Source organism: Phyllobates terribilis, unplaced genomic scaffold (assembly GCF_046119375.1).
Source record: "Phyllobates terribilis strain yellow unplaced genomic scaffold, ASM4611937v1 Scaffold_7__3_contigs__length_470593459, whole genome shotgun sequence".
Lineage (NCBI taxonomy): Eukaryota > Metazoa > Chordata > Amphibia > Anura > Dendrobatidae > Phyllobates > Phyllobates terribilis.
In genome coordinates, this window is record NW_027362767.1 from 82,573,150 (window position 1) to 82,598,686 (window position 25,537).

General features: G+C 44.2%; 1 long non-coding RNA gene across 1 annotated transcript; it reads right to left on the reverse strand.

The window, feature by feature from the left end:
* Positions 1-2,079: 2,079 nt before the first annotated feature.
* On the reverse strand, positions 2,080-25,449 carry LOC141152887 (uncharacterized). The gene is made up of 3 exons (XR_012247182.1): positions 25,300-25,449; positions 20,378-20,473; positions 2,080-2,210 (listed from the first exon to the last, which is right to left on the reverse strand). It is a non-coding gene; the product is annotated as an uncharacterized lncRNA (long non-coding RNA).
* Positions 25,450-25,537: the final 88 nt, after the last annotated feature.

Genomic DNA, 25,537 nt, shown 5'->3' on the forward strand with positions numbered 1-25,537 from the left:
CCATGCAGGATGTCACACCCCCATATAATGCCCCATGCAGGATATCACCCCCCCATATAATGCCCCATGCAGGATATCACCCCCCCATATAATGTCCCATACAGGATGTCACCCCCCCATATAATGTCCCATGCAGGATGTCACCTGCTGCCGCTGCTCAGGTCCAGACTCCAGCGTTGCCGGCGCCTTCCCACTCTGCGCTGCCTGTGACGGCTCAGGGGAGGGCGCGGTGAAAAGACGTCACCGCACCCTCTGACCTGAGATGTCACAGGGAGTGCACAGCAGGAAGATAGCGGATCTGCGGAGGCACAGGGAGAAGTAAGTATCCGGCTGCCGGGGCCCTGAGCAAGCGGGGGAGAAGGGCGGACGCTGGCACCGCTCTCCTCCGCCCATAGCCCGGCGGGGTGCCCGACCTCGAGTGGGCCCCCCGCCTGCTCTGGCCCCGGCACTTGCCCGGGTGCTCCGGGTGCTGACGCCGGCCCTGAGTAGCGGGAATAAAACAAGAGCAAAAATGGGACAATTTTCACCCCATTCGCTTCCACAAGTTTGAGAATTTTTGCTGCCAAAAAAGCCCAGCATGATGTAGTCAAGAACAAAATCCATAAAGACCGGTTAATATATGATTTATAAATATAGTCTGCAAATATGGTTGTATGAGGCTCCTAAAGGATGGTACAGTGCTCTGTGACAGGTCACTGGTATGATTTTTGAGGGGAGGTATGTGTCGCACAGGTTGCTGGCCTGTGTGAACTGAAACCAATGGACTTTCTGCCAGCATGTTATATACTGGTGGGTTAACTCATTTAAAGGGCGTGGTTTTAGGGGAATGACATAGTGATGGGAGGGACGTCATTCCCTATACCTCCACCTCCGGGAGTGGCTGAGCAACGTTTAAATGTTCAGTCCTGTTTTTTTTCTCTGTGTGTTGTGTTTGGAGAGGCAAGGTCTCCAGACTGGACAGCCATAGCTCAGGAAGGAGCTGAAGGCTGGACATAACCTGTGTGGGCGAACCGCACACACATATATGGACTGTGCTATAGTTTATCTTTTGTTTTGTTGTTTTGCCAAGTAAGGTTGTGTTTATTTTGCTGGAGTGCAGAGCTTTAGGCTATTAATAAAGCCTGCAAAGAAAACCCGGGTTCCTGAGTCTACTTCCAGAAGTGGCCGAGCGAGTCGTCCTGCCACAGATCCTTTCACAATCAACATTTTCTATGGGATACAATACTACAAAATACTCACACAAATTCTAATTAACAAGAATTCAAGCAAAGGTAAGTCCAATTATTCTTTAAACAGATGTCCAGCAAACAACTGACTATAAAAGGGCCATTATCTAACAAAGAAAACCCCATTCCATTTCATGCTGTCAGCAATGGCACCACATGGAAGAGAAATGTCACAAAACCTTAAAAAGAAAATAATCTTTACACAAGAAAGGTGAAGGCTACACGGCTACAAGAAGATCAGCAAAGCTTTACTTAGTACTCAGGATACTGTAGCAAAAGTGATACAAAATTTAACAAAGAAGGAACTGCAACTATCTCACAGAGACATGCACGCCGACCATGGAAGTTAAGACCTAAACATGAGAAGGGTTGAAGAAAATCAACATACAAGAACATTGCAGTTAGCTACAGCAGTAGAAAACCAAACCAGGTGTTTCCCATAATACAATATGGCATACACTGTAGAGGAATGGCCTGTTGGGTGTCGTCCATGAAGGAAGGCACAAAAATATTCCATTTACAATTTGCCACGACCCATGCTGAAAAATTTGAAGACTAACTAGGACTCTATACTCTGGAGTGATCAATATACATGTTTTTGGAACTGATGGCTTCAAAACTGTATAAAGTAGCCAAGGTGAGGAGTACAAAGGAAAATGCATGGTGCCTACAGTGAAACATGGTGGTGGCCATGTCCTAAGGTGGGCTGCATGAGCTGCTGGTGTTGGGAAGCTACATTTCATTGATGTTATGCACAGATGTATTGCTTTATATTGGAAGAGAAGATGCTGTCATCACTCCGTGCTCTTGGTAGACATGCACCTTTTTAACATGACAATGATCCAAAACTCACATATGTTGCATTTCTGAAGAAGAACAGGGTGAAAGTGATTCAGTGGCCAAGTGTCTCCTGATCTGACCCCAACTGAACACCTACGGGGAATTCACTCTCCATCCAACATCCAGGCTCTAAAAGAAGTCGTTCTTGAAGAAGGGAAAAAGATAGATGTTGCAATATGCAGCAATAATATTTTTCCATGAACTAATCTTAGTAAAACTGAATATTTTGTAATGAAAGTTATACTATTAACTTTACTTTCATGTTATGGGTAAGAAAATGATTTATAAAACTCAGTCTTATCAAAATACGTTAAAACGGGTGAAATCTGCCAAAATGGCATGTTATTTTTCTTTTTGCAGGCATTTTTGAGACATTATTTGTCACACACGTTAATTGTGTTTTTTTAGTGATTTTTTTTTTTCTCTCTACAGAAATGTATGGGTGCCTGAAAAATGGCACACCTAAATCATGGTTTATATTGAAAAAAACGCAGCAAAGATGTATGATGTGTGAAAAAAACCAATAACAAACAAAAACAACCCTCAGTGTTGTATATCGTCTGGTTGCAATTTTTTTGGTTCCCCTCCCAAACAATACCCCGAAATAAAAACACAAAAAACAAGGAGTTATTTTAAAAACGCTTTTTCTGAAGGCACCCTTAAAATCCCCCACTGGTTTTGACTTTATTACACATGGACCTCTATTGTCTGCATCTAAAAAAAAAATCGCAGTGTGCACTACTTTCATCCTTTTTGGGGATCAAACTCACCTATTGTAAGGGTGAGTGCAATGGGTGCATGACATAAGGGTTACCATACATGTGTCCTGCTTATTTCACAGATCCACTGTCATTATTAACATAGAAAACTGTATTTCTCCCTTTATTAATTATTAAATTGTTTGTGAACGCTTGGCTTGGTCAAGATTCATCATCTCCAAACAAAAGGATCATGCAGCTGAATTTCAACTACCTGGTCCATATGTCTCCCAACATAATCCGTTGAGGATCAGTCAAGAGACCACCATATCAGACGTCTGGTCGATACCGTTGAAATTATCAAGTTCGGACAAATTTTGTTAAGGGGGCCTATAGATAGACATCAGTATAATAAATAGGGGGGGTTTCTGTAACCGACTTTGCACTGGGATCCTGGAGCTTCATGATTACACTACTTTATGTTCAGTAGAAGATAATCATTTGCCACCTTGTCTGGTATTTTTCGGTCCCCTCTGAGGTAGCTGTCCGCGCTGGTTACCATGTCTAGACTCATACTGCTGGTAATCACATCTGAACTGCTCTCCATCTTACAGCCTCATTGGAAGTGACAGTGGATGTCAGGCAGCATATCATCAGTTTACCAGACGCTGAGCAGCAGCTGCATGAACACGGCATGTGGAAAAACCAGCAACGGCAAAGATCAGATGATTCTTATGGTGATCGGAAACTGTAACTAATCCATGGTTTAAAGGGGTCATCCCCAAGTGAACGATAATGAGAAAATGTCCACCCTGAAAAACCCATCGGGTGCGGTAGTGGCTCAATTAAACAGCAGTATTTACAATGTTCGGAGGACTTGTATATCCTGAGCTCACCCCTATGACTCTTGAGAAGTGGCCCCTATTAAGATTGTCACATTGCTCCAAAGACAAACGGCTAAAGGTTTCAGCCTCCGGACTACAAGCAAGAGCCAGGCACATTGCTCCCATCATGGTGCCAGCAACACTGAGCAACACTGCCCACATCACAGTGTCGGCCACAGTATAGAGACCCAGCAACACTGAGCAACACTGCCCACATCACAGTGCCGGCCACAGTATAGAGACCCAGCAACACTGAGCAACACTGCCCACATCACAGTGCCGGCCACAGTATAGAGACCCAGCAACACTGAGCAACACTGCCCACATCACAGTGCCGGCCACAGTATAGAGACCCAGCAACACTGAGCAACACTGCCCACATCACAGTGTCGGCCACAGTATAGAGATCCAGCAACACTGAGCAACACTGCCCACATCACAGTGCCGGCCACAGTATAGAGACCCAGCAACACTGAGCAACACTGCCCACATCACAGTGCCGGCCACAGTATAGAGACCCAGCAACACTGAGCAACACTGCCCACATCACAGTGCCGGCCACAGTATAGAGATCCAGCAACACTGAGCAACACTGCCCACATCATAGTGCCGGCCACAGTATAGAGACCCAGCAACACTGAGTAACACTGCCCACATCACAGTGCCGGCCACAGTATAGAGACCCAGCAACACTGAGCAACACTGCCCACATCACAGTGCCGGCCACAGTATAGAGATCCAGCAACACTGAGCAACACTGCCCACATCACAGTGTCGGCCACAGTATAGAGACCCAGCAACACTGAGCAACACTGCCCACATCACAGTGTCGGCCACAGTATAGAGACCCAGCAACACTGAGCAACACTGCCCACATCACAGTGCCGGCCACAGTATAGAGACCCAGCAACACTGAGCAACACTGCCCACATCACAGTGCCAGACACAGTATAGAGACCCAGCAACACTGCTCACATCACAGTGCCAGCCACAGTATAGAGACCCAGCAACACTGAGTAACACTGCCCACATCACAGTGCCGGCCACAGTATAGAGACCCAGCAACACTGCTCAGATCACAGTGCCAGCCACAGTACAGAGACCCAGCAACACTGCCCACATCACAGTGCCGGCCACAGTATAGAGACCCAGCAACACTGCCCACATCACAGTGCCAGCCACAGTATAGAGACCCAGCAACACTGAGTAACACTGCCCACATCACAGTGCCAGACACAGTATAGAGACCCAGCAACACAGCCCACATCGCAATGCCAGCCACACTATAGAGACCCAGCAACACTGCTCACATAACAGTGCCAGCCACAGTATAGAGACCCAGCAACACTGCCCACATCACAGTGCCAGCCACAGTATAGAGACCCAGCAACACTGCCCACATCACAGTGCCATACAAAAAGAATAGTCGGCACTCCGTAATCCTCGTTAGTAGTAGTGGTGCACGTGGAGAGATTACAAGTAAAATGAAGAAAATCCCAGCACTCACGTGTGTACAATCTGTTCATTTATTCCACATGTAGGAAAACTACAACAAGACGTTTCAGCCCCTCACAGGCTTTTTTCAATTGTGGATAACAAGGAAAACTTTCACATATATATAAAGGAATTCAAAGGAAATGACATCATAAGGAAGTTTTTACAAAAAAACAACAAAGGAATATACAATAGAATATAACACAAAATACAACATACAGAAGATGATAAAGTATCATAAAAAGCAAAATATAATAAAAAACAAGTAACATCTCCATGTTGATATAAAAAAAAAATGAAAATTAAATGTCACATTTTAAATAATCTAATCCACCTAATCATAATATATAGATGAACAATCCACAGATTGCTATAAATAGTATAATTTTATAGAATATTTTTACAGATCATTAATTATATATATTTTCTTTGTATTTCTGTTAATTTTATAATTTTTTTATGTATTTTATAATGCTCACCCTATCTAATTAGTGACCCCAATATATTATCACCAATCATTAAAATGTTACCAACATACAAGTCATGTCATATATAATGTAATATCACAACTGTAACGTCACAAAAAGCAATTATTACATAGAGAGTTCCCTATATAAACATCATATCAAAGAGAGATTTTTGCTGAAGAAATTTTAATTAATTTATTTACTATTATTATTCATCTCATAATGCTCTCAAGATTGAAAAGAAACTAATCTCTATGTGTATATACTAAATAACTAGATCTTTCTATGTAGAATCAGATCACAATTATATCATCAAATAACGTGCTCATAATCATCCAACTATTAATCCTATTGTGAGGATAAATTAATTCCAGGTGATGGAAAGTCTCAAAAACATGAAATTTCATATCACAAATAATGTATTATGTTGCTACAAAATGTAGCCATATCCCCAAATCACTTCTTTATAATAACGATATTCAAGAGATATCATGCATAGTCAAATCATAATGATTCCATGAAGAGTTATTATACAAATATATATTCCTCATTATAGAGGTTTTTTATATTCTATTTATTAATTTATTTATTTATTTACCATGCGATATTCTCCAAATTAATATGCGAAGAGATTGATATCATAAAGTAGCCTCAATAATACATCCTTTAATAAAGAATTTTTCAAAAATACATGATTTCATATCCCAAATAATATATAACACTACTGTAGAGTATAGCCATATCCACAGGTTGTTTTTTCTTGACCTCATCCAATATTGTAATATCCAGAAAAAATGTTCAATGATTTTGAATAGTCTAAAAAAAGGGGGGAAAAGGAAAAAGATTTTTAGAACATTTGACTTACATTATAATCCCTGTTGAGACCATTGGGAAATAAACTATTAAGTGTAAAAATCCAATATGCCTCTCTCTTCAAAAGCAGTTTTTTGAGGCTTCCCCCTCTTCTAGGTGTACAAATTTCCTCAATTACTTGATATTTTAATTGTGCCACAGAATGTTTTTTTTCTTTAAAATGTTGTGGCAACGGGAGTGTAATATCGCTGCATCTAATAGTAGATTTATGCTTGTTAATACGTACACCGACAGCCTGCGTAGTCTCTCCTATATAAATAGAACCACAGGGGCACTTAATCAAGTAGACAACATTGGTAGATTTACAAGTGAAGAAACCTTTTATATCGAATCTCTTCCCAGTATGGGGGTGGCAAAAATATTCTCCTCTAATAACGTTATTACATTGCGCACATCCAAGACAAGGATGTGTGCCTCTATTTCTTGTACTAAGGAATGTCTGCCTGGGAATCAATAAATCACTGCCTACATCAGCACGTACTAATTTATCCCTGATATTAGGAACCTTTTTGTTACAAATTCTGGGAAGCGTTTGAAACTCATTCACATTTGGGAAAGCTTCTTTCAAAATATGCCAATGTTTTTTAATGATTTTATCAACTTTAACATTAATTGGATGATATTGTCTAACAAACGGTATCCGAGACATATTATTATCTCTTTTAACCCTGTCCAATTCCATATCTTTCTCTGCCTGATTTAAAACATGTCTGGGGTAACCACGATGTTGAAAATTGTTCCTCATTTCTTTCATGCGCTGTTCACATAATATAGGATCTGTAACAATCCTTTTTACTCTCAAAAGTTGTGATTTGGGAATTGCCTGTTTCATAGAATACGGGTGGGCACTTTTAAAATGTAAAAAACTGTTTCTGTCTGTAGTTTTTTTATATAGATCAACAGCCATACGTCCAGTCCCAGTCTTAATAATCATTGTATCCAGAAAATTCATGCGGAAATCATCGCATGATAAAGTGAATTTTAATTCCAACCATATACTATTTAAATAGTTCTGGAACTCCATAAGTGTTTCATGTGGCCCCTCCCATATGCAAAATATGTCATCTATAAATCTTAACCAAACTTTAGCATGGGCTATAAATAATTCATGACAATAGACGAATTTTTCTTCAAAGAATGTCATATATAAATTTGCATATGGGGGGGCCACATTAGCACCCATCGCCGATCCTCTTTTTTGTTTGTAAAAAACATCCTGAAATAAAAAGTTATATGGATTCCTTTTCAAAGACAATTGATGGATATTGAAACATATATGCCTTTGAAAAGGAATCCATTATCTGAAATACAAATTAAGATTAAAAATGTGGTTGACAAACATAGATCCAGGGGCATCATTGATATTAAATTGGTTGAATATTTGATTAAAGTGGACCCTATTACCCCTGTGATCTATGTGTTGCCTAAGGTCCATAAGACTTTAATTGACCCCCCCGGGAGGCCAATAGTAGCTTCATCAGAATCTGTGTTGAGCCCTCTGTCGATTGTTTTGGAACGTATTTTGACTCCCTTTACTAAAAAAAGTAAATCTTTTCTACTTGATACAGGAGACTTTTTGGAAAAAATTAAAAACATTGATGATATCTCTGCAAATGCTATTATTGCCACTATTGATGTGGTTAGTTTATATACTTCTATTGAACACCAGAAGGGGTTAAATGCAGTTAATTGGATATTGGAGGAATTTCAAGTCTCTGAAGCACGACGAGAGTTTGTATCAGACTTGCTTGAAATTGTTCTTTATGAGAACTACTTTTTATTTCAGGATGTTTTTTACAAACAAAAAAGAGGATCGGCGATGGGTGCTAATGTGGCCCCCCCATATGCAAATTTATATATGACATTCTTTGAAGAAAAATTCGTCTATTGTCATGAATTATTTATAGCCCATGCTAAAGTTTGGTTAAGATTTATAGATGACATATTTTGCATATGGGAGGGGCCACATGAAACACTTATGGAGTTCCAGAACTATTTAAATAGTATATGGTTGGAATTAAAATTCACTTTATCATGCGATGATTTCCGCATGAATTTTCTGGATACAATGATTATTAAGACTGGGACTGGACGTATGGCTGTTGATCTATATAAAAAAACTACAGACAGAAACAGTTTTTTACATTTTAAAAGTGCCCACCCGTATTCTATGAAACAGGCAATTCCCAAATCACAACTTTTGAGAGTAAAAAGGATTGTTACAGATCCTATATTATGTGAACAGCGCATGAAAGAAATGAGGAACAATTTTCAACATCGTGGTTACCCCAGACATGTTTTAAATCAGGCAGAGAAAGATATGGAATTGGACAGGGTTAAAAGAGATAATAATATGTCTCGGATACCGTTTGTTAGACAATATCATCCAATTAATGTTAAAGTTGATAAAATCATTAAAAAACATTGGCATATTTTGAAAGAAGCTTTCCCAAATGTGAATGAGTTTCAAACGCTTCCCAGAATTTGTAACAAAAAGGTTCCTAATATCAGGGATAAATTAGTACGTGCTGATGTAGGCAGTGATTTATTGATTCCCAGGCAGACATTCCTTAGTACAAGAAATAGAGGCACACATCCTTGTCTTGGATGTGCGCAATGTAATAACGTTATTAGAGGAGAATATTTTTGCCACCCCCATACTGGGAAGAGATTCGATATAAAAGGTTTCTTCACTTGTAAATCTACCAATGTTGTCTACTTGATTAAGTGCCCCTGTGGTTCTATTTATATAGGAGAGACTACGCAGGCTGTCGGTGTACGTATTAACAAGCATAAATCTACTATTAGATGCAGCGATATTACACTCCCGTTGCCACAACATTTTAAAGAAAAAAAACATTCTGTGGCACAATTAAAATATCAAGTAATTGAGGAAATTTGTACACCTAGAAGAGGGGGAAGCCTCAAAAAACTGCTTTTGAAGAGAGAGGCATATTGGATTTTTACACTTAATAGTTTATTTCCCAATGGTCTCAACAGGGATTATAATGTAAGTCAAATGTTCTAAAAATCTTTTTCCTTTTCCCCCCTTTTTTTAGACTATTCAAAATCATTGAACATTTTTTCTGGATATTACAATATTGGATGAGGTCAAGAAAAAACAACCTGTGGATATGGCTATACTCTACAGTAGTGTTATATATTATTTGGGATATGAAATCATGTATTTTTGAAAAATTCTTTATTAAAGGATGTATTATTGAGGCTACTTTATGATATCAATCTCTTCGCATATTAATTTGGAGAATATCGCATGGTAAATAAATAAATAAATTAATAAATAGAATATAAAAAACCTCTATAATGAGGAATATATATTTGTATAATAACTCTTCATGGAATCATTATGATTTGACTATGCATGATATCTCTTGAATATCGTTATTATAAAGAAGTGATTTGGGGATATGGCTACATTTTGTAGCAACATAATACATTATTTGTGATATGAAATTTCATGTTTTTGAGACTTTCCATCACCTGGAATTAATTTATCCTCACAATAGGATTAATAGTTGGATGATTATGAGCACGTTATTTGATGATATAATTGTGATCTGATTCTACATAGAAAGATCTAGTTATTTAGTATATACACATAGAGATTAGTTTCTTTTCAATCTTGAGAGCATTATGAGATGAATAATAATAGTAAATAAATTAATTAAAATTTCTTCAGCAAAAATCTCTCTTTGATATGATGTTTATATAGGGAACTCTCTATGTAATAATTGCTTTTTGTGACGTTACAGTTGTGATATTACATTATATATGACATGACTTGTATGTTGGTAACATTTTAATGATTGGTGATAATATATTGGGGTCACTAATTAGATAGGGTGAGCATTATAAAATACATAAAAAAATTATAAAATTAACAGAAATACAAAGAAAATATATATAATTAATGATCTGTAAAAATATTCTATAAAATTATACTATTTATAGCAATCTGTGGATTGTTCATCTATATATTATGATTAGGTGGATTAGATTATTTAAAATGTGACATTTAATTTTCATTTTTTTTTTTTTTATATCAACATGGAGATGTTACTTGTTTTTTATTATATTTTGCTTTTTATGATACTTTATCATCTTCTGTATGTTGTATTTTGTGTTATATTCTATTGTATATTCCTTTGTTGTTTTTTTGTAAAAACTTCCTTATGATGTCATTTCCTTTGAATTCCTTTATATATATGTGAAAGTTTTCCTTGTTATCCACAATTGAAAAAAGCCTGTGAGGGGCTGAAACGTCTTGTTGTAGTTTTCCTACATGTGGAATAAATGAACAGATTGTACACACGTGAGTGCTGGGATTTTCTTCATTTTACACATCACAGTGCCAGCCACAGTATAGAGACCCAGCAACACTGAGTAACACTGCCCACATCACAGTGCCGGCCACAGTATAGAGACCCAGAAACACTGAGCAACACTGCCCACATCACAGTGCCGGCCACAGTATAGAGACCCAGAAACACTGAGCAACACTGCCCACATCATAGTGCCGGCCACAGTATAGAGACCCAGCAATACTGAGCAACACTGCCCACATCACAGTGCCGGCCACAGTATAGAGACCCAGCAACACGGCCCACATCACAGTGCCGGCCACAGTATAGAGACCCAGCAACACTGAGTAACACTGCCCACATCACAGTGCCAGACACAGTATAGAGACTCAGCAACACAGCCCACATCGCAGTGCCAGCCACACTATAGAGACCCATCAACACTGCTCACATAACAGTGCCAGCCACAGTATAGAGACCCAGCAACACTGCCCACATCACAGTGCCAGCCACAGTATAGAGACCCAGCAACACTGCTCACATCACAGTGCCAGCCACAGTATAGAGACCCAGCAACACTGCCCACATCACAGTGCCGGCCACAGTATAGAGACCCGGCAACATTCGTCACATCACAATGCCAGCTACAGTATAGAGACCCAGAAAACTGCCCACATCACAGTTCCAGCCACAGTATAGAGACCCAGCAGCACTGCCCACATCACAGTGCCAGCCACAGTGTAGAGATCCAGCAACACTGCCCACATCACAGTGCTGGCCACATCATAGAGACCCAGCAACATTCGTCACATCACAATGCCAGCTACAGTATAGAGACCCAGAAAACTGCCCACATCACAGTTCCAGCCACAGTATAGAGACCCAGCAGCACTGCCCACATCACAGTGCCAGCCACAGTGTAGAGATCCAGCAACACTGCCCACATCACAGTGCTGGCCACATCATAGAGACCCAGCAACATTCGTCACATCACAATGCCAGCTACAGTATAGAGACCCAGCAAGACTGCCCACATCACAGTGCCAGCCACAGTATGGATACCCAGCAACACTGCTCACATCACAGTGCCGGCCACAGTATAGAGACCCAGCAACACTGCCTACATCACAGTGCCGACCACAGTATAGAGACCCAGCAACATTTGTCACATCACAATGCCAGCTACAGTATAGAGACCCAGCAACACTGCCCACATCACAGTGCCAGTCACAGTATGGAGACCCAGAAAACTGCCTACATCATAGTGCCAGCCACAGTATAGAGACCCAGCAACACTGCTCACATCACAGAGCCGGCCACAGTATAGAGACCCAGCAACACTGAGCAACACTGCCCACATCACAGTGCCGGCCACAGTATAGAGACCCAGCAACACTGAGCAACATTGCCCACATCACAGTGCCGGCCACAGTATAGAGACCCAGCAACACTGAGTAACACTGCCCACATCACAGCGCCAGACACAGTATAGAGACCCAGCAACACAGCCCACATCGCAGTGCCAGCCATAGCATAGAGACCCAGCAACACTGCCCACATCACAGTGCTGGCCACAGTATAGAAACCCAGCAACACTGAGCAACATTGCCCACATCACAGTGCCGGCCACAGTATAGAGACCCAGCAACACTGAGTAACACTGCCCACATCACAGTGCCAGACACAGTATAGAGACCCAGCAACACAGCCCACATCGCAGTGCCAGCCACACTATAGAGACCCAGCAACACTGCTCACATAACAGTGCCAGACACAGTATAGAGACCCAGCAACACTGCCCACATCACAGTGCCAGCCACAGTATAGAGACCCAGCAACACTGCTCACATCACAGTGCCAGCCACAGTATAGAGACCCAGCAACACTGAGTAACACTGCCCACATCACAGTGCCGGCCACAGTATAGAGACCCAGAAACACTGAGCAACACTGCCCACATCACTGTGCCGGCCACAGTATAGAAACCTAGCAACACTGAGCAACACTGCCCACATCATAGTGCCGGCCACAGTATAGAGACCCAGCAACACTGAGCAACATTGCCCACATCACAGTGCCGGCCACAGTATAGAGACCCAGCAACACTGAGCAACACTGCCCACATCACAGTGCCAGACACAGTATAGAGACCCAGCAACACTGCCCACATCAAAGTGCCAGCCACAGTATAGAGACCCAGCAACACTGCTCACATCACAGTGCCAGCCACAGTATAGAGACCCAGCAACACTGCCCACATCACAGTGCCGGCCACAGTATAGAGACCCAGCAACATTCGTCACATCACAATGCCAGCTACAGTATAGAGACCCAGAAAACTGCCCACATCACAGTTCCAGCCACAGTATAGAGACCCAGCAACACTGCCCACATCACAGTGCCAGCCACAGTATAGAGACCCAGCAACACTGCTCACATCACAGTGCCAGCCACAGTATAGAGACCCAGCAACACTGAGTAACACTGCCCACATCACAGTGCCGGCCACAGTATAGAGACCCAGAAACACTGAGCAACACTGCCCACATCACTGTGCTGGCCACAGTATAGAGACCCAGAAACACTGAGCAACACTGCCCACATCACTGTGCCGGCCACAGTATAGAGACCTAGCAACACTGAGCAACACTGCCCACATCATAGTGCCGGCCACAGTATAGAGACCCAGCAACACTGAGCAACACTGCCCACATCACAGTGCCGGCCACAGTATAGAGACCCAGCAACACTGCCCACATCACAGTGCCGGCCACAGTATAGAGACCCAGCAACACTGAGTAACACTGCCCACATCACAGTGCCAGACACAGTATAGAGACCCAGCAACACAGCCCACATCGCAGTGCCAGCCACACTATAGAGACCCAGCAACACTGCTCACATAACAGTGCCAGCCACAGTATAGAGACCCAGCAACACTGCCCACATCACAGTGCCAGCCACAGTATAGAGACCCAGCAACACTGCTCACATCACAGTGCCAGCCACAGTATAGAGACCCAGCAACACTGCCCACATCACAGTGCCGGCCACAGTATAGAGACCCAGCAACATTCGTCACATCACAATGCCAGCTACAGTATAGAGACCCAGAAAACTGCCCACATCACAGTTCCAGCCACAGTATAGAGACCCAGCAACACTGCCCACATCACAGTGCCAGCCACAGTATAGAGACCCAGCAACACTGCTCACATCACAGTGCCAGCCACAGTATAGAGACCCAGCAACACTGAGTAACACTAACCACATCACAGTGCCGGCCACCGTATAGAGACCCAGAAACACTGAGCAACACTGCCCACATCACTGTGCCGGCCACAGTATAGAGACCTAGCAACACTGAGCAACACTGCCCACATCATAGTGCCGGCCACAGTATAGAGACCCAGCAACACTGAGCAACACTGCCCACATCACAGTGTCGGCCACAGTATAGAGACCCAGCAACACTGCCCACATCACAGTGCCGGCCACATTATAGAGACCTAGCAACACTGAGTAACACTGCCCACATCACAGTGCCAGACACAGTATAGAGACCCAGCAACACAGCCCACATCGCAGTGCCAGCCACACTATAGAGACCCAGCAACACTGCTCACATAACAGTGCCAGCCACAGTATAGAGACCCAGCAACACTGCTTACATCACAGTGCCAGCCACAGTATAGAGACCCAGCAACACTGCCCACATCACAGTGCCGGCCACAGTATAGAGACCCAGCAACATTCGTCACATCACAATGCCAGCTACAGTATAGAGACCCAGAAAACTGCCCACATCACAGTTCCAGCCACAGTATAGAGACCCAGCAACACTGCCCACATCACTGTGCCGGCCACAGTATAGAGACCTAGCAACACTGAGCAACACTGCCCACATCATAGTGCCGGCCACAGTATAGAGACCCAGCAATACTGAGCAACACTGCCCACATCACAGTGCCGGCCACAGTATAGAGACCCAGCAACACGGCCCACATCACAGTGCCGGCCACAGTATAGAGACCCAGCAACACTGAGTAACACTGCCCACATCACAGTGCCAGACACAGTATAGAGACTCAGCAACACAGCCCACATCGCAGTGCCAGCCACACTATAGAGACCCATCAACACTGCTCACATAACAGTGCCAGCCACAGTATAGAGACCCAGCAACACTGCCCACATCACAGTGCCAGCCACAGTATAGAGACCCAGCAACACTGCTCACATCACAGTGCCAGCCACAGTATAGAGACCCAGCAACACTGCCCACATCACAGTGCCGGCCACAGTATAGAGACCCAGCAACATTCGTCACATCACAATGCCAGCTACAGTATAGAGACCCAGAAAACTGCCCACATCACAGTTCCAGCCACAGTATAGAGACCCAGCAGCACTGCCCACATCACAGTGCCAGCCACAGTGTAGAGATCCAGCAACACTGCCCACATCACAGTGCTGGCCACATCATAGAGACCCAGCAACATTCGTCACATCACAATGCCAGCTACAGTATAGAGACCCAGAAAACTGCCCACATCACAGTTCCAGCCACAGTATAGAGACCCAGCAGCACTGCCCACATCACAGTGCCAGCCACAGTGTAGAGATCCAGCAACACTGCCCACATCACAGTGCTGGCCACATCATAGAGACCCAGCAACATTCGTCACATCACAATGCCAGCTACAGTATAGAGACCCAGCAAGACTGCCCACATCACAGTGCCAGCCACAGTATGGATACCCAGCAACACTGCTCACATCACAGTGCCGGCCACAGTATAGAGACCCAGCAACACTGCCTACATCACAGTGCCGACCACAGTATAGAGACCCAGCAACATTTGTCACATCACAATGCCAGCTACAGTATAGAGACCCAGCAACACTGCCCACATCACAGTGCCAGTCACAGTATGGAGACCCAGAAAACTGCCTACATCATAGTGCCAGCCACAGTATAGAGACCCAGCAACACTGCTCACATCACAGAGCCGGCCACAGTATAGAGACCCAGCAACACTGAGCAACACTGCCCACATCACAGTGCCGGCCACAGTATAGAGACCCAGCAACACTGAGCAACATTGCCCACATCACAGTGCCGGCCACAGTATAGAGACCCAGCAACACTGAGTAACACTGCCCACATCACAGCGCCAGACACAGTATAGAGACCCAGCAACACAGCCCACATCGCAGTGCCAGCCATAGCATAGAGACCCAGCAACACTGCCCACATCACAGTGCCGGCCACAGTATAGAAACCCAGCAACACTGAGCAACATTGCCCACATCACAGTGCCGGCCACAGTATAGAGACCCAGCAACACTGAGTAACACTGCCCACATCACAGTGCCAGACACAGTATAGAGACCCAGCAACACAGCCCACATCGCAGTGCCAGCCACACTATAGAGACCCAGCAACACTGCTCACATAACAGTGCCAGCCACAGTATAGAGACCCAGCAACACTGCCCACATCACAGTGCCAGCCACAGTATAGAGACCCAGCAACACTGCTCACATCACAGTGCCAGCCACAGTATAGAGACCCAGCAACACTGAGTAACACTGCCCACATCACAGTGCCGGCCACAGTATAGAGACCCAGAAACACTGAGCAACACTGCCCACATCACTGTGCCGGCCACAGTATAGAAACCTAGCAACACTGAGCAACACTGCCCACATCATAGTGCCGGCCACAGTATAGAGACCCAGCAACACTGAGCAACATTGCCCACATCACAGTGCCGGCCACAGTATAGAGACCCAGCAACACTGAGCAACACTGCCCACATCACAGTGCCAGACACAGTATAGAGACCCAGCAACACTGCCCACATCAAAGTGCCAGCCACAGTATAGAGACCCAGCAACACTGCTCACATCACAGTGCCAGCCACAGTATAGAGACCCAGCAACACTGCCCACATCACAGTGCCGGCCACAGTATAGAGACCCAGCAACATTCGTCACATCACAATGCCAGCTACAGTATAGAGACCCAGAAAACTGCCCACATCACAGTTCCAGCCACAGTATAGAGACCCAGCAACACTGCCCACATCACAGTGCCAGCCACAGTATAGAGACCCAGCAACACTGCTCACATCACAGTGCCAGCCACAGTATAGAGACCCAGCAACACTGAGTAACACTGCCCACATCACAGTGCCGGCCACAGTATAGAGACCCAGAAACACTGAGCAACACTGCCCACATCACTGTGCTGGCCACAGTATAGAGACCCAGAAACACTGAGCAACACTGCCCACATCACTGTGCCGGCCACAGTATAGAGACCTAGCAACACTGAGCAACACTGCCCACATCATAGTGCCGGCCACAGTATAGAGACCCAGCAACACTGAGCAACACTGCCCACATCACAGTGCCAGACACAGTATAGAGACCCAGCAACACTGCCCACATCACAGTGCCAGCCACACTATAGAGACCCAGCAACACTGCTCACATAACAGTGCCAGCCACAGTATAGAGACCCAGCAACACTGCCCACATCACAGTGCCAGCCACAGTATAGAGACCCAGCAACACTGCTCACATCACAGTGCCAGCCACAGTATAGAGACCCAGCAACACTGCCCACATCACAGTGCCGGCCACAGTATAGAGACCCAGCAACATTCGTCACATCACAATGCCAGCTACAGTATAGAGACCCAGAAAACTGCCCACATCACAGTTCCAGCCACAGTATAGAGACCCAGCAACACTGCCCACATCACAGTGCCAGCCACAGTATAGAGACCCAGCAACACTGCTCACATCACAGTGCCAGCCACAGTATAGAGACCCAGCAACACTGAGTAACACTAACCACATCACAGTGCCGGCCACCGTATAGAGACCCAGAAACACTGAGCAACACTGCCCACATCACTGTGCCGGCCACAGTATAGAGACCTAGCAACACTGAGCAACACTGCCCACATCATAGTGCCGGCCACAGTATAGAGACCCAGCAACACTGAGCAACACTGCCCACATCACAGTGTCGGCCACAGTATAGAGACCCAGCAACACTGCCCACATCACAGTGCCGGCCACATTATAGAGACCCAGCAACACTGAGTAACACTGCCCACATCACAGTGCCAGACACAGTATAGAGACCCAGCAACACAGCCCACATCGCAGTGCCAGCCACACTATAGAGACCCAGCAACACTGCTCACATAACAGTGCCAGCCACAGTATAGAGACCCAGCAACACTGCTTACATCACAGTGCCAGCCACAGTATAGAGACCCAGCAACACTGCCCACATCACAGTGCCGGCCACAGTATAGAGACCCAGCAACATTCGTCACATCACAATGCCAGCTACAGTATAGAGACCCAGAAAACTGCCCACATCACAGTTCCAGCCACAGTATAGAGACCCAGCAACACTGCCCACATCACAGTGCCAGCCACAGTGTAGAGACCCAGCAACACTGCCCACATCACAGTGCTGGCCACATTATAGAGACCCAGCAACATTCGTCACATCACAATGCCAGCTACAGTATAGAGACCCAGCAAGACTGCCCACATCACAGTGCCAGCCACAGTATAGAGACCCAGCAACACTGCTCACATCACAGTGCCGGCCACAGTATAGAGACCCAGCAACACTGCCCACATCACAGTGCCGGCCACAGTATAGAGACCCAGCAACATTTGTCACATCACAATGCCAGCTACAGTATAGAGACCCAGCAACACTGCCCACATCACAGTGCCAGTCACAGTATGGAGACCCAGAAAACTGCCTACATCATAGTGCCGGCCACAGTATAGAGACCCAGCAACACTGCTCACATCACAGTGCCGGCCACAGTATAGAGACCCAGCAACACTGCCCACATCACAGTGCCAGCCACAGTATAGAGACCCAGAAAACTGCCCACATCACAGTGCCAGCCACAGTATAGAGACCCAGCAACACTGCTCACATCACAGTGCCAGACACAGTATAGAGACCCAGCAACACTGCCAACATCACAGTGCCAGTCACAGTATAGAGACCCAGAAAACTGCCCACATCTCAGTGCGAGACATAGTATAGAGACCCAGCAACACTGCCCACATCACAGTGCCAGCCACAGTATAGAGACCCAGAAAACTGCCCACATCACAGTGCCAGCCACAGTATAGAGACCCAGCAACACTGCTCACATCACAGTGCCAGACACAGTATAGAGACCCAGCAACACTGCTCACATCACAGTGCCAGTCACAGTATAGAGACCCAGAAAACTGCCCACATCTCAGTGCCAGACATAGTATAGAGACCCAGCAACACTGCTCACATCACGGTGGCAGACACAGTATAGAGACCCAGCAACACTGCTCACATCACAGTGGCAGACACAGTATAGAGACCCAGCAACATTCGTCACATCACAATGCCAGCTACAGTATAAAGACCCAGCAACACTGCCCACATCACAGTGCCAGCCACAGTATAGAGACCCAGCAACACTACCCACATCACAGTGGCAGTCACACTACACCCATTAATTCCAATGGGGAAAATGAAGTAAGATACTGACAGACACTGGAAACAAAAGGATCAGATGTTGTAATTCAATATGTTCGATAGCTTCTCTCCTCTGCTATCATCTGTAGTGAGATCATCGGGAGGTCCCCATGCACATTAGCCCCCTCCTGACATGCGCCAGCTTCATGCAAGGCAGGTGTGAGCTGTGCTATACAGCCAACACCTATCTCTAACAGCAGTGGCAGTAAGTGGTGTGGCAGCAATGAGGTGTCCGTTCTGGTGTCCATCGTCGGTATCAATGGGTTTTCACGGCAACAGGTGCCATCTTTGTGCTTCCATGAAACCCAGTCTTTGGCTATGCTTCAGATTTTTACTACATACTGCAATACTGATGTATGAGGTACACAGATCAAACAATAGCAGGTTCAAATTTCCTATGGGGACAAAAAAAATATCTAAAAAATAATAATTTAAAAAATGCCTTGAAAAAGTATTCATACCCCATGAACTTTACCACATTTTTAATGTTACACCCACAAACTTAAATGTATTTTATTGGGATTTTATGCGATATACCAACACAAAGTAGCAAGTATTTGCGAAGTGTACAGGAAATAATACAGTTTTCTAATTATTTAAAAAATATAAATCTGAAAATTGTGATGAGCATTTGTATTCAGCCTCCCCTGTGTAAGTACTTTGTAGGACCACTTTTCCTGCAATTACTGCTGCAAGTTTTTTGAGGTCTGTCTCTACCAGCTTTGCACATCTAGAGGTGACATTGTTGCCCATTTTTCTTTGCCAACTAGCTCTTTTTTCGGTCACAGCACCTTTCCTTAAAAATAAAAACCGTCAAATGTACACCAAAATAATACCGATATACAGACAGCTTGTCATGTGAAAAAACAAGCCCTCATATAGCTCAATAGAAAATAAAAAAAAAAGTCATGGGACTCAGAAAATGGCATTCTTTTCATAAACTTCTGACATTTTTAACTACTACGTTTTATATAAATTGTGGTAGGACGCCTCACTCACCCGCTTCTAGAAGTAGACTCAGGAACCGTGTTTTCTCTGCAGGCTTTATCATGTGGCATAAAGCTCTGCACTCCAGCAAAAATAAACACAGCCTTACTGGCAAAACAACAAAACAAAAAGATAAACGATAACACAGTCCATAGCAGTGTGGAATTAGCCACACAGGTTGTATTCCCAGCTTTCAGCTCCTCTCTGAGCTGTGGCCTTCCAGTCTGGAGTCTTTGCCACTCCATACTCAACAACAGAAAAAAAATGGTGACTGAGCATTTAAACGTTGCTCAGCCACACTCTGAGGCGGAGGTATGGGGAATGACTTCCCTCCCATCTCTATGTCATTCCCATAAAACCACACCCTTTAAAAGAGTTAACCTCCAGCATATAACATGCTGGCAGAAAGTCCATTGGTTTCAGTTCACACAGGCGAGCAACCTGTGTGACACATACCTCCCCTCATAAACCATACCAGTGACTCTGTCACAATATACAGTACAGACCAAAAGTGTGGACGCACCTTCTCATTTAAAGATTTTTCTTTATTTTCATGACTATGAAAATTGTACATTCACACTGAAGGCATCAAAACTATGAATTAACACATGTTGAATTATATACTTAACAAAAAAGTGTGAAACAACTGAAAATATGTCTTATATTCTAGGTTCTTCAAAGTAGCCACCTTTTGCTTTGATGACTGCTTTGCACACTCTTGGCATTCTCTTGATGAGCTTCAAGAGGTAGTCACCGGAAATGGTCTTCCAACAATCTTGAAGGAGTTCCCAGAGATGCTTAGCACTGTTGGCCCTTTTGCCTTCACTCTGCATTCCAGCTCACCCCAAACCATCTCGATTGGGTTCAGGTCTGGTGACTGTGGAGGCCAGGTCATCTGGCGTAGCACCCCATCACTCTCCTTCTTGGTCAAATAGCCCTTACACAGCCTGGAGGTTTGTTTGGGGTCATTGTCCTGTTGAAAAATAAATGATGGTCCAACTAGACGCAAACCGGATGGAATAGCATGCCGCTGCAAGATGCTGTGGTAGCCATGCTGGTTCAGTATGCCTTCAATTTTGAATAAATCCCCAACAGTGTCACCACAAAGCACCCCTACACCATCACACCTCCTCCTCCATGCTTCCCGGTGGGAACCAGGCATGTAGAGTCCATCCGTTAACCTTTTCTGCGTCGCACAAAGACACGGTGGTTGGAACCAAAGATCTCAAATTTGGACTCATCAGACCAAAGCACAGATTTCCACTGGTCTAATGTCCATTCCTTTTGTTCTTTAGCCCAAACAAGTCTCTTCTGCTTGTTGCCTGTCCTTAGCAGTGGTTTACTAGCAGCTATTTTACCATGAAGGCCTGCTGCACAAAGTCTCCTCTTAACAGTTGTTGTAGAGATGTGTCTGCTGCTAGAACTCTGTGTGGCATTGACCTGGTCTCTAATCTGAGCTGCTGTTAACCTGCGATTTCTGAGGCTGGTGACTCGGATAAACTTATCCTCAGAAGCAGAGGTGACTCTTGGTCTTCCTTTCCTGGGGCAGTCCTCATGTGAGCCAGTTTCTTTGTAGGGCTTGATGGTTTTTGCAACTGCACTTGGGGACACTTTCAAAGTTTGCCCAATTTTTCAGACTGACTGACCTTCATTTTTTAAAGTAATGATGGCCACTCATTTTTCTTTACTTAGCTGCTTTTTACTTGCCATAATACAAATTCTAACAGTCTATTCAGTAGGACTATCAGCTGTGTATCCACCAGACTTCTGCACAACACAACTGATGGTCCCAACCCCATTTATAAGGCAAGAAATCCCACTTATTAAACCTGACAGGGCACACCTGTGAAGTGAAAACCATTTCCGGTGACTACCTGTTGAAGCTCATCAAGAGAATGCCAAGAGTGTGCAAAGCAGTCATCAAAGCAAAAGGTGGCAACTTTGAAGAACCTAGAATATAAGACATATTTTCAGTTGTTTCACACTTTTTTGTTAAGTATATAATTCCACATGTGTTAATTCATAGTTTTGATGCCTTCAGTGTGAATGTACAATTTTCAAAGTCATGAAAATACAAAAAAATCTTTAAATGAGAAGGTGTGTCCAAACTTTTGGTCTGTACTGTATATACAGGTGCTTCTCACAAAATTAGAATATCATCAAAAAGTTAATTTATTTCAGTTCTTCAATACAAAAAGTGAAACTCATATTATATAGAGTCATTACAAACTGAGTTATCTATTTCAAGTGTTTATTTCTGTTAATGTTGATGATTATGGCTTACAGCCATTGAAAACACAAATGTCATTATCTCAGTAAATTAGAATAATTAACAAAAAACATCTGCAAAGGCTTCCTAAGCATTTAAAAAGGTCCCTTAGTCTGTTTCAGTAGGCTCCACAATCATGGGGAAGACTGCTGACTTGACAGATGTCCAGAAGGCAGTCATTGACACACTCCACAAGAAGGGTAAGCGACAAAAGGTCATTGCTAAAGAAGCTGGTTGTTCACAGAGTGCTATATCCAAGCATATTAATGGAAATTGTGTGGAAGGAAAAAGTGTGGTAGAAAAAGGTGCACAAGTAACCGGGATAACTGCAGCCTTGAAAGGATTGTTAAGAAAAGGCCATTCAAAAATTTGGGGGAGATTCACAAGGAGTGGACTGCTGCTGGAGTCATTGCTTCAAGAGCCACCACACACAGACGTATCCAGGACATGGGCTACAAGTGTCGCATTCCTTGTGTCAAGCCACTCATGAGCAATAGACAACGCCAGAAGCGTCTTACCTGGGCAAAGGAAAAAAAGACCTGGACTGTTGCTCAGTGGTCCAAGGTGTTGTTTTCAGATGAAAGTAAATTTTGCATTTCATTTGGAAATCAAGGTCCCAGAGTCTGGAGGAAGAGTGGAGAGGCCACAATCCAAGCTGCTTGAGGTCTAGTGTGAAGTTTCCACAATCAGTGATGGTTTGGGGAGCCATGTCATCTGCTGGTGTAGGTCCACTGTGTTTTACCAAGACCAAAGTCAGCGCAGCCGTCTACCAGGACATTTTAGAGCATTTCATGCTTCCCTCTGCCGACAAGCTTTTTGGAGATGGAAATTTCAGCCGTGGGGCTCCCCGGTGTGCTATGGGACCCGTGAGCGGAGGAGAGCAGTGCCAGCGCCCGCCCCCCCGCTTGCTCAGGTCCCCGCCACAATACTTACCTCTCCCCATGCCTCCGCAGCAGGTCCTGTATCTTCCGTGGCTTCTGACTGTGACGTCTCAGGTCAGAGGGCGCGATGACGTCTTTCCATCACGCCCTCTGCTGAGCAGTCACAGCGCAGAGCGGGAAGACGGTGACACTGCTGAGGAGTCCCGTGCAGCGGCAGCAGCAGCGATGAGAGCAGCGGCAGCAGGTGAGGTGAGGATTTGATTTTTTTTTTCATGTATGGAGGCCTGGGGCATTATATGGGGCACCTGCATGGGGCATTATATGGGGGCCCAGCCTGCATGGGCCATTATATGGGGGCACAGCCTGCATGGGCCATTATATGGGGGCACAGCCTGCATGGGGCATTATATGGGGGCACAGCCTGCATGGGGCATTAAGTGGGGGCCAGTATTCTGTATGGAGCATTATATGGGGGCCAGTATCCTGTATGAAGCATTATATGGGGGCCAGTATTCTGCATGGAGCATTATATGGGGGCCAGTATTCTGTATGGAAAATTATATGGAGGCCAGTATTCTGTATAGTGCATTATATGGGGGCCAATATTCTGTATGGAGCATTATAAGGGAGCCAGTATTCTGTATGGAGCATTATAAGGGGGCCAGCATTCTGTATGGAGCATTATAAGAGGGCCAGTATTCTGTATGGAGCGTTATATGGGGGCCAGTATTCTGTATGGAGCGTTATATGGGGGCAAGTATTCCGCATGGAGTATTTTATGGGGGCCAGGATCCTGTATGGAGCAATATATGGGATCCATTATTCTGTATGTAGCAATATATGGGGCCCATAATACTGTATGAAGGACTATACTGTCCGGTCTGCACTGTGAGCTGCGAGGATTCGCCGGTTTCTGAGATATTGTAGAATTTACAATAGATATCGCTCATGTAATGTAAGAAGTGACATCTTTGGCATTGTACTATATATATATATATATTTCTTATCTGTGCATCATGAATTGTGCTATGTGTTAAAGGGGCCCACTGAGACTCTTTCGCCCGGGGCCCACAAAAACCTGGAGCCGGCCCTGCTATGGGGTATTATCAAGAGGAAGATGAGAGACACCAGACCCAACAATGCAGACGAGCTGAAGGCTGCTATCAAAGCAACCTGGGCTTCCATAACACCTCAGCAGTGCCACAGGCTGATCACCTCCATACCACATTGCCGCATTGATGCAGTAATTGATGCAAAAGGAGCCCCGACCAAGTATTGAGGGAATTTACTGAACATACATTTCAGTAGGCTCCAACATTTCGGATTTTAAAACATTTTTCAAGCTGTTATACAGTAAAGTATTCTAATTTACTGAGATAATGACTTTTGTGTTTTCATTGGCTGTAAGCCATAATCATCAACATTAACAGAAATAAACACTTGAAATAGATCACTCTGTGTGTAATGACTATATATAATATACGAGTTTCACTTTTTGTATTGAAGAACTGAAATAAATTAACTTCAATTAACTATAAATTAAATTAAATAAAGGGTGCTCGTCCCCCAGGCATGTACCAGACCTTGCACATAATATCCAAAAAACTGAAGAGAGCACTCTTGTCACTCCTAAATATTAATATATAAAAATACTATATAATAATGAATATATAGCAATAAAAACAATATATGCATAATATTATATATAAAAATACAATATATTGATATATAAAATACATATATATGACCCTATACAAGTTTGCTATCACTGTCATCGTACTGACCAAGAGAATCATGCTGCCTGGTCCATTTTTACACAGAATGTGCATCATTAGTGGCATTTTGGGCAAGGTGTGCCTGCACCCTGCATTCCCTCCACACAGGACTATTCTCACTGGGAAATGATTTATGTTTTTCCATAATTCCTCATTTTCAGGAGTTAATTTAATGCAGTCCTCCTACACACAGAAGGCGCTCTAATCTCCCGTACCAGAACATAGGAGCAGTAGAGGTAAAACTCAT